Raw genomic sequence first — 16643 nt, 5'->3', positions numbered from 1 at the left:
CCTAGCCGGTATTGCTCAGTTGGTTGGGCATTGGCTGGTGCACCAAAAGGTCACTGGTTTGATTCCCGTCAGGGCACATTCATCCCCAGTAGGGGGTATGCAGGAAGCAGTGGATTGATATATTTTTTCTCTCTCCCTTTAAAATCATTTTTTTTTAAAAAAAGCTATTTCCTGTTACCTGTGTCTGTGCTTAGCTTTTATTGTTCAGTTGCTCAGACAATTTTTTTTTTTTTAAAGAAGAGGCTTGCTGAACTGGTTAAGTGTAGGCAGGAAAATGCAGTAGCAAGATGCTATTTGCATGCATAATCTTTACTATTCTCACAAGACCAACAGATGGCTCTAAGCTCCATTTCACAGGTAAGGAAACTGAGGCTCAGAGAGATGAAATGAGCTGCTGAGGAAGACGAAGCCCAGATTCTCCTGCCTTCATCCGCACTGCTTGGTCCCTGTAACGATTCAATTTCCCAATACTGAGTCTATAAATTAGATTTCTCACAAATTCCTAGTGGCTTTTCCCCTCTGGGAGTGTTCAAAGGAGAAAGATTTTAATTGAATTATAACATATTTTTCAACTTGCTACTCTGGAGACACTCTTATATTAGGTAGAAGAAAGCTTGCATGGTCTCCTCCAGCAAAAAAAAAAAAAAATTAAAAAATTAAAAAAAAATTCAGTGGTCGAAATGCTGTTTGTGGCTGTTCCATGTGGCCCACTGCATCAGTGTCACTATGCATTTAGGTGACACGGGGCTCTGAGAGGAGGCTGGTGTCCTAGGAGTGGTAACCTGAGACCCCACTCAGTTAGTGCTCAGGGTCAGAGGAAGCCAGCTATGCCTGAGAAGGCAGACCCTTCTGGGCCCATGTGAACCTGGAGCCCAGAATTTCACTCACTCAGGGACAATGGTCCCAAAGCTCAGACTCTTCCAGCCCTTCAGTAGGCGAGGATGTGGCCTCCAGCCACCTGCTGTTCCTCAGCACTCACCATTAGGCCCACGTGCTCGGTGGAAGGGGCACAGGCTGGAGCCAGGCCTCCCTGGTTTGAACCCTGGCTCTGCCACTTACCAACAGAGGAGCTCATCCTTCTCCCGCCACAACCAGGATGCCTGCCTCACAGGCCCCAAACCCACACGCACCTGAAGGACACCAAATGCAGCCCTCCCATTCCCCACGGCCAGCCTCAGTTCCTGCAGCTGGAAAATGGGGCGAATCTGCACCTGTAGGATTCGACTCTGAACACCTTTAACACTGGCACATTCTGGTTCCCTAAAAGGGTGACCTGAATTAGTGAGCTAGTATTAAGGATGAACGGACTTGGCAAAGTGAGGTTCAGATGGACCTTCTGCACCTTCCTCCTCTTCAATCTACTTTCTGATCATCCCTACCTTTCCCCCCACAACCCCCCTCAGCTGCCAACCTTGGATAAGCTGCTGCACATTTACACCAGCTCATCTCACCTCAGTCATGCTGCTCCGAAGTCTGTTTATTCATCTTCTGTACATGCCCATAGAAATTTCTATGGCAACTGCGCCAATATTTTTAGTTCTCCCAACGCTGCCTCTCTGTTTTAGTAAAAGATTCTGCCTTGAATGTTTCTGAGAAGATCAAGGTCACCTGATCAAGCTCACAAGACAACAGTCACATTTTCCCCCATCTCCACGCCCAGGTCTTTTCTCTCCACCTCAGTGGAAGTAGTTGGACTCCCCACCATAAGGCTAATAACCCCGCTACCTGGCCTCCAGCCCAGCACTCACCAACTCTCAACTCCTTTCACCCAATATCCTGGGTGTTTGTGGGTTACAAACACTCCAGGTTGCCTAAAAGAGTAAACAAAGCAAAACAAACGTGAAAAGCAACAGTGCATTTTCCAAAGCTGCTCAACTCCACCATCGTCTGCACATTATTATACCAGCTCTTGCCTCCTATAGCAGCGACGAAGAGCTCGGGCTCCCGAGTGGAAGAGGCTTGTCTCTAGGCCTGGTCCCACCACTCAGTGTGTGAGCCTGGGCGAGTTGCCTCAGTCTTCTGCGACCTCGGCTTTTCCATCGCCATATGGGTATGGAAATGGTACCCAGGGAGCTATCCGAGCACGTTTGGCTCTGGGCCCTGTTCACGATGAGCTCTGAGCTCACAACACCGGGTACCTGTTGTTCAAATGATGTAACCATCAAACCTCTCACGGGAAGTTTGAGATTCCTCCTGTTCATCTCTTCTGCACTGCACTGCTCATCCCTCGCCCCCTGTATTCTGTTCTCCTGCTCTGTGGATGCCTTTTGAGGTAACTGCCAAATGGATGCCACAGCACTGCCTCTGAGGGGCAAACAGTCTTCATGAAGTCCCCTGCCCCTGGCTTCCCTGGGCTGTGTTCCATGTTCTCCCCCTGGCAGCCCCTTCTTCGCGACCCCTTCCATTTTCTGCTCCCATAGATGCCTCTCCATGCCCTTGGCTGTTCCTTATCCCTCTCCTCTCGTCCTCCTTGGTGATCTCATCCAGCCCAAAGCTCTAAACTCATTCTTGCAGATAGATGTTGACCAGACCAGCCTTCCCAGCCCTGTCTCCTCTGTGCAGACCTTCCATTCTGACTGTGAGGATGAACTACACGGACTCGTGAGTGGACAAAACTGGAGCAGCCACTGGCACTGACATTTGATTATTTTAAAAAAACAAGGCCAGCGTGATTCATGAAAACCAAGGAAATAAAATAAATTAAAAAATGGGTGATCCATATCCCATAGGTTGGATAACAGACTCTACTCAGTTAGCCCCACCTGGAAGGTGTACCTGACGGGGCAATCTGGCTGATGCTGGGCTGGCCGGTCTTGGAGCCTCTTCCAACTGTGTTCTCTGTGCATCCATGATCCTCACTGAGAGTTTCTCAAATGTTAACACAAGAACCCAGCTCATCACCTGCCTCCCAAACCCGATCTTTCCGTAATGTTTCTTTATTCCAAGTAAAAGCACCACAATCTACTCAGTCATTCAGGCCAGAAACCTGGATTTCTCCTGCTCCTCCACCCTCTCCCCACCCCACAGTGCATTACGCACCAGGTCCTCCTGACTCTGCCTCCTTGATGTCTCCTAATTCTTCATTCCTCTGCGCTAAGCTGAGTCCTCCTCAGGGTTTCCCTCAGCAGCTACATCTTGGCCTGGCCTCTGGGCTTTACCTGTTTGCGACAGGCATCGCACGTACAGCATCCTTTCCTTCCTCCTTGGCAACGACTATCCAGTTCTTTCTAGAGAAAGACCCCAACCCACTCATGGCCCATGTGCATCAACCAGCAGTGGGCATGTGACTTGGTCCTGACCACTCAGAACATCATGTCCCCCAACAATAGTGAGTGATTAAGGGATGGGCTCATGACCCAAATGGAGCAGTCAGAGCCAGTGTGGCTCCATTCCAGAGCTCTCATTGGAACCCTTGGGAGAAAAATGTATTCCTTTTCCAGTGGATTTCCTGATGGGATTGGATATAAGTGCAGGAGCCCAAGCAGCCATCTTGCCACATGACGGGGAACATGTCTGAGAGCTGAGCTGAAAGCTGAGTTGAGAGATGCAAAGAGTGAGTCCTGACAACATCCCACTGAATGCTGCTCTGCCTGAATCCAACACGCTCTCTGACTTTTCCATGAAGTCAGTTTGCTTAAGTCAGTTTGATAGGCTCTTTTTTTTTGTCACCCGCAACTGCAAATGTCCTGACAGGCAGAGTTTCAGGCCAACCTCCTCACTGCCACCATTTCTTCCTAAAACAGCAATTCTCAGCCTTTCTCACCTCGATAGACAAGCTAGGTGACCCACCCATTTGCAACATTCTCTCATTCTTGTGTTGGCTATTATTCCACACGATTTGTTCTCCTTTAATAAAGAATCTCAGGACAGTTGTGAGAGTGACACTTTTATAGGAATAACCTTGAGTCCTTGCTAATCAAGAAAAGTGAGTCATTTGAAAATTTCAATGCCTTATTTTTAGAAACAGACAACTGATGCCACGACTGAACATCATGTTTCCAAACACGAATCTGACCACATCATCCTCGTCTTCAAAACCTCCCTAGGAGGACTGGAGCTGGCCGTGACAGGTGCTCCTTGTTACCCAGGCCCATCCTCAAACATTCTGGGCATTTAAAAAGGGAAATACAGCAGAAGACCTACATTTTAGAAATAGAAACATGGACCTTGGAAAAGAGAACACAGCTCAGACATATGTTTGTTCACTCACTCACTCACTCACTCACTGTTGAGTGCCTGCTGTATGCCAGACACTGTGTTAGATAATCAGGAAATAAGACATACCATTCCTGCTCTCAAGGTGCCTATGATCTAGGAGGGGAAAACAGAAAATAAATAAAAAACAAAGAACTTATAGATAGTGTGGTAAGTGCTCTGAAGAGTTTCCTTAAAAACATGATGGTGACTGAAGAGCTACTTTCCATGAGATACTCAAGGAAAGCCTCTTTGAGGAGAGGATCCACCAATCAAGAGAGCAGCCTGGACAGGATAATGAGTGTCTATATGAAGAGAGGAGACGCACTGACTACTTCTGACACTCCATGCTTACTGCAAAGTAATGTTCAAATTATTCATTATCCTGTAACAATTCCCTTCTCCCCAAAGACACTTTCTGAAAGGTCTTAAAAAGCTTCATTGAAAAGTACAACTATTCATTTGTCAACATGAAATCAAAAGTCTTCCATGGTTTTATAGTTTAAAAAATGTCTTCCTTTTCCTACCTAGGACAATTCAGATGGACATGAGATAAGTTGAGAGCTCCAAACAGCTCCAAAAAAAGAGGGAAGTGGAGAAGTCATCTGCATTTAGGTCAAATGTTAGAAGACATTTTAATCTCAAGGAATAGTTTTTGCAAAGTGAACTAAAAAACAAAACTATCACATGCGTTGTTTGAAGCAGTCAAAATAAAGCGCTGTCTTGATAGCTCATGAACAAAGACCTTGCACCCAAGTGTACTGTCTCCCTCTAATGAGAGAAGCCAAAGGAGAAAAACCAGGATCAAGAAGGTCCATGGGGCACTGGAGTTGGAAGGCTCTCAGAGGTGACCTGAGCTTGTCCATCAGATAAGGCAACCATGAGGTCCGGGAAGGGAAAGAGCACAAGTGTGGTGAGAGGACCCAGGATCTCTTCCTTCACCATCACTTATAGGACTTCAGTGGCCTATCTATTTGGGGCAGGTGGGTGACATTTCTCTTAGAGGTGGGTTGTGTTGGGGGGATGGGTTCTGCTGGGCGGTCGTCTGTCCCCAATGTCATGGTAAGATCAAGGTGTTTTGAGCTGAATTGGTCCTTGAGAAGCCAGTTAAGCAGAGGGGGTCAGTCCACTAGCTTTGGGTTTGAATTGAGGCTCCATCCAACACCTCCCAGTTGTATGATGTTGGCAAGATACTGCAGCTCTCCTAGATATGGTTTCTTTACCTACAAATCCAGAGTGAATGCCTACCTCATCGGATTGTTAGAATGCCACAAATGGCATAATGCTTGTAATGACCCCATCAAAATACCATGCCAGGTACCTACAAATGCTCAACAAATGGTAGCAGTGTTGATGGTGACGCAAGAGCAGCTCCACTGTGATGTATTCCAAAGCAGGAATTAGTGTTGTAGAAAAATTAAGGTTAAATTAATTCCCTGGAGGGGCTTGAGGTAGCTCATGACTCAGATCCAAGCCAGGACAATCAGGAAATTGTCATTGTTTATGCCTGCCTGGGCTTCAAATCACAACTCTATCACATTGTAACTAACATCTTTACTACCTCTCTTTCTCTGAGCAATAATCTAAACACACACACACACACACACACACACACACACACAACAAGATTAAGACATATTTTGAAGCAAAATGGCTTCACAATTTTTGCAGTTAATATTTTGCAGTTAATTATCATCTTCAAGGCAAAACAATCTTTTTTCTAGGTAGAAAGAATCCTAGCAGTCGCCACCACACACAGACACACCCCCACGTATCCTCAAACTTGGAAAACCAGGGCTGGGGGGAAGTGTGGTGTGTTTCTGAAAGAAGAAAAAAAAATCTTGCTGAGACAGAAAGAAAAAGGAATGAATTCTGGTTTTCCATGTAGCACACATAAATAAGGCACTTTCAAGTGTTTAAGATGGGCCTGCTCTGATTTACAAGCCGTCAAATTCTGCTATCAAAACATTTAGAGAGGCTGCGAGACGGTCGGGATTTATCATATCGACAATTCCCCGTGTAACCTTTTCATTTCATTCCTTGGGTGATGTGCGTACACTCCATCTTCCCAGAGCCTGGAGAGCAGTGAGATTTCTCTATTCCCCAGGCACAGAGCAGGGCGAGACAGGGCTTTCCAGCAGTCGCCGCTTCTGTGTGTCAGATCCCGCTCTCCCTTCTGTCCCCCAGCCCTCCCTCCAGCCGACCCTTTGCATTCCCAAAACCACAGCCGTCTCTTGAACCCCTTTCATCTCTACCTCGAAGAGCCTCCCCTGCACCTCAAAGCCTGGGGTAAAGGCTGGAGGTTTACTTGTACTGTCCTCCACAGAGCCATTCATGCAAGCCAGTTCAACCCCAGACAAACCACACAGACTTAAACCGCACCCAGGGGCTGTGTTTCTCATCTCTCTGCACAGGACACAGGGCTAATAATGAACCCCTAAAACAAGCATGTCAAACTCAGAAGCTAACATGGGCCAAATAAGCAAGGTCGAAGTTTCTGTGGGCCACAGAAAAACAAAAGCTTCCATTTTCATAGACACGTAGGTTAATTGCGATAGAGACACGCTGAATACAAAGGGCTGAAGTAAATCAGTCATCGTTAACATAAAATAAGAGAACATTTTAATAAAAATTAATATTTTTTCTTGAACATTAACTTACCAGACACTGAATAACTGCACAAATTAATAAGCGCAATGCAAATAAACCTATTTTTCTTGTTGTCTGAAAGTGAAATATTTCCTGTGTGCACACCAAACAAGTCAGTCCAAGACGAATGACATGGCCATCAGCTGCTAAAATATTCGCTACTAGTATTAGTGGGGAGAAATGGTGTGCCTGTGCGTAAGGCACGTAAGGGAAATAAATGCAACACAATTATAGTAACCAGTCATTAGTGAATGTTGTAGTTCGTTATTAATAATTATGTATAACAGGATATTGTAGAAATTAAGTCACTAAATTTTTATTAAAACGTTTCTTACATACCGTTATATTGGCTGGGCCGCAAAAATTTTCATTGTGGGCCGAGAGTTTGACATGCTTGCCCTAAAATATCCAGGTCCTAATCTCTGGAACCTGCGTATGTGGCAAAAAGGACTTGATGATGTCATTAAGGATGTTGAGAGGGAAGGATTGTCCTGGATTACCCAGGTGGGCCTTCATAGAATCACAGATGTCCTTAAAAGAGGCAGATAATTGACCATATTCCCGATGCTGTATTTTGCATCCCTGGGACTATTTCATAGCTACCGATTTGTGCTTCTTAATCCCTTCACCTCTTTCATCCAGTCCCCCAATCCCCTTCCCTCTGCAATCACCAGTCCAGTCTGTTCTCTGTGTCTATGAGTCGGTTTCAATTTTGTTTGTTTATTTTGTACTGTAGATCCCACATATAAGTGAAACCATATGGTGCCAGGGGGAACACTTTGTAAAGTATATGATTATCTAACCTCCATGCTGTACACCTGAAACCAGTACCAAATAATGTTGAATGTAAACTGTAATTGAAAAATAAAATGCAAAGCTCTTCAAAGAAAAGAGGCAGGCAGAGGGAGATTTGGCTACAGAGGAGGCGACGTGATGATGGAAGCAGAGATTGGAGTGATGCTCTTTGAAGATGGAAGAAGGTGCCACAAACCAGGGGATACAGGTGGCTGCTGGACGCTGGAAAAGGCAAGGAAACGGATTGTCCCCTGGAGCTTCCACAGGGAGTATGGCCCCACCAACACCCAAGGCCTCATGGGAGTTCACTGTGACCAGTTGAATGGTTTACAGGTGGTCCTGCACAGTACACACATGTCACCAGGAAGTGAATAACTTCAATGAAATGCGGCAATGGGCCATGGTGTTCTGTGGTCGCCCATATTCCGGTGACCTTGAAGCGGCTGGCCTGACAGCACAGTGGAATGACCTTTCCAACCACAGGAATGGGAATACAATTTCCATTTTCACAGAGCTTACTATCTAGGGCCGGACATAGCCTTTCATTAAGAAATCACACAATTTATTAGCTAATGACAACTGACAGCAGCTGGGCAGCCTGACTTTGTAGGGGAGGGCATTTCTCCAGGGCAGGGGCAGGGACTGTCACCCTTGGCTTTACACGGCATCAGCTGGGGAGCTCTTAAACACCCCAGTGCTCGGGCTGCACCCCATACCCAGTACGTCAGACTCCGTGGGGTGGGGTCCAAGCACCTATATACTTAAAAGTCCAATTCCAGTGGGCAGTCCCGTTGGAGAAGCACTGGTCTCAGGCCAGCCACCTTCCAGGAGACCAGGACCATGGTGACACTCTGGAGGACACTCTAAGATGGGGGGTTACCTCACTCTGTTCCCCTGCTAGGCGGGATCATGAATCTGGGCTGCCATCCCACTTAAGCAGGTGTCAAAAAGAACTGGGCATTCTACTGGTGTTCCCTGCTCCATCCCACTCCCACACCCATCCCAGGTCAGCCTTCCTCCTGGGTCCCTATACTGTCACAGCAGGCTCCCAATCTACCTCCCATACATGGCCACAGCTTTTCCCGGGCATTGTCCAAACGGCTGCCTTGTGATCTGTCTGAAAAACAGATCATGGCACACTACTCCCTGGCTGAACCCTGCCCTGGCTCCCCCAAACTTGTTCAAATTCCTCAGTATCATCAACATTTTGCCGATACTGTCCGGGCTTTTGATCCACCCTAAGGCACACTCACTGACTCTGAACCTTCGCACACCCCCCTCCAGGCCTCGTTCACACTGTTCTCTCTGCCAGGAATGCCTCTCTCTCCAAAATCTTCCAGTCGAACTTAGCCTGTCTTCCAAATGTAGCTCAGATGCCTTCTCTCACAAGAATCTGTCTGATTCCCTCTGCCGGGTTGTTTGGTCCCTCCCTCAGCCTCAAAAAACACCATGTGAACCTTCCACAGGGCTCTCTTAAGAGTTACCGGTCTAGGTCTCTCCCCTAGTGGGTCAGGGCTCATTCTGGGCAAGGACCCTGTCCTCTTCATCACTGTGTCTTCGATAGCTCTGAGCACAGGGCCTTGGTCAGTAGGTGCACAATCGACATTCACTCAATCTATGAACATCGATCACACCCCGTTACTTTATCCTCCAGCCCAGTGGTCGCCAACCGGTGACCTGTGGACCACTGGTGGTCCGTGAGGCCTGAAATGTTGGCGACCGCTGCTCTAGCCGGCACATCTCCTTGGTGTCTAATGCAGTTTGCAGAAGACAGGCCCACTAAGAGCCTCATTTGGCAATTATTTGATTTCAACGGGGGATAACAAAGGAGTACTCTCTCTAGGAGCTCTTGTAACAGCTGACAGCAAAGTAAGTTATATAGTCTCCCCTGGATTTTTCTTAATAGCAGGATATGGCTGACAAGTTCAGAGCAGGCCCAGAGGTCTGTTAATATTCCTGTACTGTTAGCAGTAGCAACTCAGAGACCCTCAGCTACCCAGCCACCTAGGATCAACCACAGGATATGTGGCATGTTGGATCTCGTGCTCTCTCTGTCTGGGCCACTGGCTGTTCTTTGGTTGGTTGACTGCTTCATTCATTCATTCAATTAAAGATGTACTGAGGGCCAACACTATATGGGCACTGGGAATGCTGTCCTCTGGAGCTTATATTTTGGAGGATCATGGCGTAGAGACAAGCCCCAATTGCTATACTCTGTCTCAGCTTTTCACTTGTAGAATTGTGAGTTATGATCGATTTCTGTTGGAAACTCCTAGGTTTTGGTGTTGTTTTAGGCGGTTAATAGTTAACCAGAACAGAGGCAGATCCAAGATATTAACCAAGACTGAGAATATGCTCTATATCTGGACTTCAAGACTGACAAGTAATTTTAAGAATGAATGAAGGGGCCCTGGCAGGTGTGGCTCAGTAGTTAGAGCGTCGGCCCAAGCACTGAAGGGTCTGGGTTCGATTCCTGGTCAAGAGCACAAGAGCACATACCTGGGTTGCAGGTTTGATCTCTAGTCCCCAGTCGAGGTGCATGCAGGAAGCAGCCAATAGATGTGTCTCTTTCACATTGATGTTTCTCTCTCTCTCTCTCTCTCTCTCTCTCTCTCTCTCTGCCCCCCTCTCCCTCCCTGCCTTCCACTCTCTCTAAACAGCATGGAAAAAATATCCTCCGGTGGGGATTAACAAAACAAAATAACACAAAAGAGTGAATGCAGGGTGCTGAGGAAGGCCTGAGGTTGAGTGCAGATGCCAAGTGTTCACATTTCCATTCCAGGTTTGCACTTCCATTCCAAGTCACATCTGATGGGGCCACCCAGCTGCTTCTGTCAGCAGGATTACAGACACAAGCTGAACTGTCCCCTCTGCAGCCCCCGACTGTCCCTGGGGCAGGTAGAAACACATGACCAGAAGGCAAGAGAATCTCTTTCTATTACACAACATTGCTATTAATAGCCCAGCGCTGGCCACTGTGCCAGGTGCTTCACGTGTTACTGCTAAACTTCACAAACTTGAAAGTAGGTGTTTTACAAATATGGAAACTGCAGCTGCAAGATGCTGACGAACATGCTTGAGGACCAGCACTAGGCCAAGGCAGAGCTGGGGTTCAAACCTGGGCTCCAAGGCTTGGCTTCTGAAAGAATCAAGATGCTCAAAGATGGGGTGACCTGACCCAGAAAATTGGGGGGGGGGAGAACAGGAGAAAGGTCTTTAAAAGACATAAATAAACTCTAGTCAAGTTATTCCAAGGTCTCCCTTGAACGGCTGCCATGTCATCCCTTTGGTCAACATGGAAGGTTCCAGACACCAACCTGGAAATTTCACACAGCCTCAGAGTTCTGCGGGAGCAATGGCTATCTATGTACACGCTCTGCAAAGAGTTTTCTGCAGGCCCGAGAGACCCGTGCTGTGCAAGTGCTAACATCTGCTGATTTTGTAAGTGGATATATTTAGTGGTGGAACAGTTTTTCTTCCAGTTTCGTAACACTTACAGAAAAAATCCTGCTTGTCCTATTTTTTCCTTTTTCCCCCCTTTCCTTCCTTTTCTTTCTTTCTTTTTTTTTTTTCATGAACTTGCAAATGATGTTGCCATTCTTTCCATAGCAACATGCTAGGAGACCGACTCTACTTTGCTGGGAGAAGTCTGAGAAGGACCCGGGAGGAGGGAGAAGAAAACACAGGGATGGGTGGAAAAGAAATGCTAAAACTTCAACAGCCAACGTGAAGGCCGAGAGGCCTTGAGCCATGTCAGGACCAAGAGAACAAGTGTCCCCAGCACCCGCTCCCAGCCTTGCGGAGGGGTTGCCTGCTGTACCCGGGTGGGGGGCAGGCTTGCATTTGCTCCCTGAGGGTCAGGACCCTGACAGTTGTATCGTTCTTCCTGAGCTGCTCGCTTCCTTCAATTCTCTTTTGATCCTTCTGCTGACACTAGGGAAATAGCTTTAAGTAGGTGACAACTTGTCTTCAGTACTTTTGAACTCAAATCTCCTTTTTAAAGGAAGGCGGATGCTGACATTGGGGAAGGGCTGGAGCGGGGAGGAAGGGAAGGAAAACCAGCGCCAAGTGGGCCCCGCGGTCCCCACTTCCACACACTATCTCCTTTCTTCCTCACGATGGCCCTGGGTGGACATTCTTATCTCCATTTCCGGGAGGAAACTCTGGATCTGAACCCTAGACTCCAGGAAGTGCCACGTCTAAGCAAGAGCTCTAATTCTGCGAGCGGGATGTGAGCAGTGGTGTCACGCCTGTGGTTTGGCAATGCCGGGTGTGCCTACGTGGAGCTCAGCCACTTGGCCTGAAGGCCGAAAAGCCAGCGCCTCCTAGCCAGGGTGCCAAACGTTAAGCAAATCCTTCTGCCCGTATTCATTCCAACGTGACCTTTCACCTCTCATCTCTATTCTCTGAGAGGCTGTGGTGAACTGGAGAGCATGTGGGATGGAGAGTGCCTGGCAGCCATTAAAAAGAATATATGACCTGGGAACATCCTCACAGAATGTTAAGTAAAAAATGAGATTACAGCACACCATATGATTCCATTTATCTGATATCTGGAAAAGGCAAAACTAGACAAGAACCAGTGACTTCCAGGGTTGGGGGTGAAGGTTAACTGTAGAGCACAAGAGAAATTTTCGGGTGATAGCACTGTTCTATATCTTAATTTTGGCTGTGGTCATTCAACTACATTGGGTTTGTTTTTATTTTATTTTTTTCAGAGAGGAAGGGAGAGGGAGAGAGAGAATGAAACATCAGTGATGAGAGAGAATCACTGATCGGCTGCCTCCTGCACGCCCCCACAATGGGGATCAAGCCCGTAACCCGGGCATGTGCCCTGACTGGGAAGCGAACCGTGACCTCCTGGTTCATAGGTTGACGCTCAACCACTGAGCCACACTGGTTGGGCTACATGGGTTCCTTGAAAGTCATAGAACTGTACCTGGTGGTGATGACCCCACAGCCCAGAATATATGGGAGAGTTGCCTTGGTGGCCCCGACATCCTGCTCAAGGCTGGGAGAGCGGCCTCTGTCGAAACACTGAGGCCGAGGGGGATGTGAAAGTGTGGGTCCTCCCCCCTAGCACCCACCCACACCCCAGATGGCTTTGGCACTTTCCCAAATTCCGATGCTACCCGCTGAGCTTGGGGGTGCTAGAGAGGGAGGAGTTACCTTCTGCAAGAACAGCGAGGGTTGTCAGGGAATAAAGCATTAGTCAGACTCCAGCTTTCGTCTTTCCTCTCCCATTCATTTTCAACGCCCTGAATGAGCTTACTCCCTCAGCCTCCGATTCAGCTCCCCATTCTTGAATTCAGCTCCCGTCCTCTTCTCTCTCCATGAAAACTGTGCTCAAAATCCATGATTTCTTAAGGGCTACACCCACGCAGCGTGCTCGGTTCTGCTTTTGTCCTCAGGGCTACGGCAGCCTAAGAAAAATGTTGGTTGAATGCCTGACATGACAAAGGCAGGGAGGACGCAGTTCTGACCTGGGAACTAGAATTCCTGTGTCTCAGGTTCCTCGTCTGTACAATAGGGATGCTAGTGATACTTACTCATATGATAGTGAGGATGCAATGTGTTTAATAAGGGGCATGGTGCAGTGCTTGCATCAGGGTAAGCGCTCAGCTGATGTTAGCCATTAGTTCTGTTATTAACAACCTAGATCAGTCCAGACAAGAGGACAGAGTCCCGAGGGCTATGAGAGATAAGATAAAAGGAAGAGGGATCATTTCCAATGAGGGGCCTGGGAAACCGTAGAGTAGCGGTGCGGTCCGTGGTGTCTTAAGACGAGCATGTTGAGAGGAACGCTAGCGGCTCTGCAGGGCAGAAACTGTACCGTGGTCGACACTGATGCCTGCTCTGAGCGAGGACAGCGGGATGACGGTGTGTGTGCCTCGTCCGCCTAGGTCAAGCTTTAGGATGCAGACATGCCAGGGCACATTTGGAATTCTGCTAGGACAGGCCTGCCAATACTTTTTTGAATTCTAAGGCCTAAGGGGCAGTTTGGGAAGTAATGTACCTGTAGGGAAGCACACTGCTGGCATCATTAGAAGGAAATGCAGTTCTGACTGCGGCCTGGTGCCTGATCTGCATCAGATCATCCTTTTCCCCAGATCCCAGCGATCCATGTCTAATCCTAAGAGGAGGGGACAGGTGACAACGGACAGAGTTGTCTCAACAAAACTCTCTGCACGTGCTAGAGCCCCATGGTGGATGTAACACGTGTGTGTGTGTGTGTGTGTGTGTGTGTGTGTGTGTGTAGGGGAAGAGTCTCCTCATTGCAGCATGGTCCACTGTGGGCTTGACTACGGTGGGGGAGGGGACACTGGGGGGGCTGGGCGCTCTGGCACTGCACGGTGTAGATGCCGTGTGGCCTCAGAGGGCAAGGACAGGAGGCCCAACACTGGTAGGGGCAGGTGGTTTCTCGGTGGCTCCTTAAGGTGAAGAACACCCCCTGAGGACTCCCAGAAATAGTCAGGGGGCTGGAGATGATCAGGAACCCCCGCCACGGTGGGTGGGGGCCAAGTCCTATGCATAGTGCCCCACAGGAGAGCCCAAGGTGGGAGCCCTGAGAAACACAGGTCATAGCTGCCATGCCGTGTGGGGTGAGCGCTCCAGGTGCAGAAGGAGCGAGTTGGCTGCCTGGCGGGGGGGCGGGGGCAGAGGGACTGGAAGGCTTCACAAGGACAAGAGTAGAGCCAGGGGCTGTGGCTGAGGGGTTGGAAAAGAAGGGCCATCCTGGACCAGGGGAGAAGCATGAGCAGACGCACAGAGGCATGGCAGGGAATGCTGGGTCAGGGAACGGCGTGGATCTGGGGTGCACGGAGGTCAGGAGACAAGTGGTGGGAGATGAAGTTAGAGGGCAGGGAATGGGGAAGGCAGACCAGGAGGAGCAGCCTCGTAGGAGCGAGGACTCTGCTCTGTTTCCTATCATGTCAGTACCCAGCACCTGGGGGAACCCCATGAGGGATGGTTACATGACGGGATGGAGAGGAGGATGGAAGGAATTGGGGTGTAGGAGAGGGCAGAGCGATATGCAAAGGAAAGCCCTTTTGGCCTTTTAAAGGAAAGCGAACCCGAAAAGCAAAGATGATAAGCAAATACAGCCGAGGACGAAGGGTGTGCGCCTAAGAGGTGTGTTACATTCTCAGCCCTGGGCCTCAAAAAAGTACTTACACGTTTAAAAGAAAAGATACAGAAGAAGAAAGGCACCGAAGCCCCTCTCCACTGGATTGAGGTGGAAGGCACAAAGCAAAGGGATGATTAGAGCGTTCCCAGGATGCAATGCAACTTTCTGCAGGCATCGGGGGCTGTGGGGTGGAAAAGGGACCCCTCTTAGCCAGGGCCTCGGTGCTCCCTGCCCAGCCTCCGAGGCTCAAAGGGATGCGGCTGGAAGATGCACAGGCTGGGTTGCCCTGCCCAGCAGGGAGGCAGCCGCCCATGAGCCGCCCCTCCTTGTTCTTGCCTTGTTGCCTGTCTTTGGAGCCTTGCTGAGAAGGAGAAAAATGGGGCCAGAGCTGAGATGAAAGAGCCTGTCATCTCATAAAAGAGCCAGGCGATGTTCTGAAAGGCACGGAGGAGCCAACACCTGCCATTTGCACTTCAAGGCTTGAAATCCACCCGGGGGGGATTTGCCTGCCCTTCCCCGCCGGTGCCTTGGGGACCAGCGTCTGCAGGTCCGGAGCCAGAGGAGCAGGAGGGGAGGCGAGTCTCCGAAGGAGCCCTAAGTCTGAAACCCGCATTTAGGAGAGCTGGGGACTTAAAAATCCTTCACCCCCTTTCCTTGCCCACCAGGAGTCATTCCCCACTTTTTTTGGTCTTCGGACCACGGTGTGATGGTGAAAAGTCTCCCCCGCCACCAACAGACCTTCTCTCATCGCCATCACAAAATGAGACGCCACCGGGCTGAGACCCGGACCGGTCCGCTTCAGATGACACTCATGGAGCCTTTTCTGCTTTTATTTGGTCTCCTGAGAAATTCTGCAGCCCTGCCGGAACCCACGGCCTGGCTGGGGCCTGCGAGTCACTCAGATGTGGGAGAAGAACTGTTTCCTCGCAGACATGTTTCACGCATCCCTGGGAGCAGAAAGCAGAGAGCAGAAAGGGGCGGACGAGGTTCCAAGTGAATTCCCCGAACGATCAGTCCAGGACGGCGAGCACATTTCTTGCCATCGATTTTCTATTTTCCACAAATGATCTAGGAGGGGCACTCGGGGAAACCTCCGAGCGTGAAGAGAACACGCTGCCCTTTCGGGTCGTGAACCACCGAGGTGGTGGGGGAGACCGCGGGGAGCAGGGCTGCGTGGGAAGGAAAAGCTGCGGGTTAAGTTCGGAGGCGGTCGGAGGTGTTGCTGAGCCACGTTCGGAGGATGGCGGGCTCTCGGTTACCTGCGGTCACTCTGGTCCACATGGAGAGAGCCCCGGAAGGGGGGTCGGGAGACCTGAATGCTGTGCTGGTCCCGTTCCTAAGAGCGGTCATTGCCTCCTCTGTCAGGCTTGAGGATTGAGGGGTGAGCTCTCCGCGTGCAGCTCTGCTCCCACCACCCCACTCCCCAGGGCTCTGAGATGCTAACAGCTCTTCTGAGAAAGGTGAAGGGGCACCTCGCAGAGGTCAGCTGGAGGGGGCAGGGCAGGAGACGCTCAGCCAGGGCTGCAGGAAACCAGAGGCCACAGCCTAGCTCTAGGTTTGGGGAAGGCAAAGAGAAAGGCAAGATGCTCCCTTTCAGGCAAAACATAACATGTATCACAGCAGCTTCTCCGGGAACAACTGAATCACAGCCTCTGAATGTCAGAAGAATCCAAGAGAGAGACGACGAGGCTCGGATAGCACAGCGATAGAGAGAAAACGGCGTTTCCAGGAGCCGAACGCAGCATGTGAATTAGCCTGTAGGATTTATTAGTGAGTCCAGGTCCACTGCTTTAAGAAATCGGTCGCAAGTTTTAATTAGTTGGGTTTTTATTTTTGATAAGTGGAGAATCTTGGAAGCGGTAAAATGCCAAGTGATGGG

The 16643-nt window shown here is 49.2% G+C and overlaps 1 protein-coding gene across 4 annotated transcripts in view; it reads right to left on the bottom strand.

Annotated features, from left to right (window-relative positions):
- The window catches only part of ZHX2 (zinc fingers and homeoboxes 2), a 121884-nt gene that overhangs the window by 9793 nt on the left and 95448 nt on the right, over positions 1-16643 (bottom strand). Inside the window, exon 3 of one of the 4 annotated variants that reach the window (XM_023750960.1) lies at positions 12808-13061. The exons of the other annotated variants lie outside the window; for them this stretch is intronic. The gene's annotated coding sequence lies outside the window, so the exon portion shown is untranslated. The remainder of the gene's footprint in view (positions 1-12807; positions 13062-16643) is intronic. 4 annotated transcript variants of the gene reach the window in all.

Source organism: Myotis lucifugus, unplaced genomic scaffold, assembly GCF_000147115.1.
Source record: "Myotis lucifugus unplaced genomic scaffold, Myoluc2.0 scaffold_17, whole genome shotgun sequence".
NCBI lineage: Eukaryota > Metazoa > Chordata > Mammalia > Chiroptera > Vespertilionidae > Myotis > Myotis lucifugus.
Note: the sequence above shows the minus strand (reverse complement) of the source record. Positions and strands in the feature narration are given on the sequence as shown.